We start from the raw sequence: 1,110 nt of genomic DNA, 5'->3' as shown, positions 1-1,110 counted from the left end.
GTGTTGATGGCAGCAGCACAGCTGATATTTCTCTCCAGGATGGAGTCACAGCCAAACAGGAACAGACCAGATGAAGCTACTATGAGAAAAAAGTTTATTTTAGCTCCATTAATTTACATTTACTGTTTATCATTGTTCTCTCCTCTTTCTCTGCCTATTTCTCAACGGTTCATGTGCTTTTCACCTTGATTTAGATTTTATGAAAATTTTTAAGCTGTTATTAAAGTCTGATGGATTCAGGGTTTGTCCTGGAGGCGACGTCTGGGCGGCGTCATGTGGATCTTCTCTGCTTTTGTTTTTTCTTAGCGGTTTAATTCAGATTATTAATCAGTAACCGTTTATATTAGAGATCCCAGTATGAAGGTTCTGGAATCTGACAGACGATACCATGAGAAGGAATATCGTTCAGCTGGAATATTAGATTATGCTGAAGCTGTTTGTGATTGGCTGTTGATGATTGAAGGGCTGTCCTGTCATTTTAGTCACACTAGGAGTCTAGGAGTTTTATTCCTGCAATAAGAAAGACTGAATATCCGTCTTCATCAATATTAATACATGCATCAATATTCTAGTGTTTGTTATTAGAGTGAGGAGGCGAGGCGTTGCTGTGAACGGCGTCTCTAAAGATCAGTGAGCAAAGCGTTTAGATGAGAGACCCTGCGGCTCAGCGGTCCTCACAGCTGCTGCTAACCCTGCATCAGCTGGAGGGTAAAGCAGAGCTGAAAACAATGCAGTCGGCCTCCAAGAAAAAGTTTAATGGATGCAGATTTAGAATGAATAGAACCGTAACGGATCTGCTGGCTCTGTTTCTGATGCAGCAGCAGGGATGAGAGCTTTTCCAGGTTTATGGTTCTTCACGGAGGATTGGATCAGAACCTCTAAAAGTTTTATTAAACTTTCACTCCAGGTTTCCTCTGTCTGCTGAAACCTTCCTCTAATATCTAAGTAAATTATTTGTCACTATGGAGACAGAAAATTACTTCCTGTATATCATTTAGTAAACTGGCACCACTGGTTCCAGAGCTGAACTGGTCTTGCTGCTAGTTCCTGGTTTCTTGATTCCACCGCTAGTTTAGGGTTAAACTGTTGTTATTTTGGCACCAGATCTTT

General features: G+C 41.1%; 1 protein-coding gene across 1 annotated transcript in view; it reads right to left on the bottom strand.

The window, feature by feature from the left end:
- Positions 1 to 1,110, bottom strand: part of LOC107096156 (G-protein coupled receptor 39-like) — a 15,197-nt gene that overhangs the window by 1,123 nt on the left and 12,964 nt on the right. The gene's annotated exons all lie outside the window — the stretch shown is intronic.

Source organism: Cyprinodon variegatus, unplaced genomic scaffold (assembly GCF_000732505.1).
Source record: "Cyprinodon variegatus isolate N-32 unplaced genomic scaffold, C_variegatus-1.0 Scaffold602, whole genome shotgun sequence".
Lineage (NCBI taxonomy): Eukaryota > Metazoa > Chordata > Actinopteri > Cyprinodontiformes > Cyprinodontidae > Cyprinodon > Cyprinodon variegatus.
This window is presented reverse-complemented; position numbering and strand designations above follow the sequence as displayed.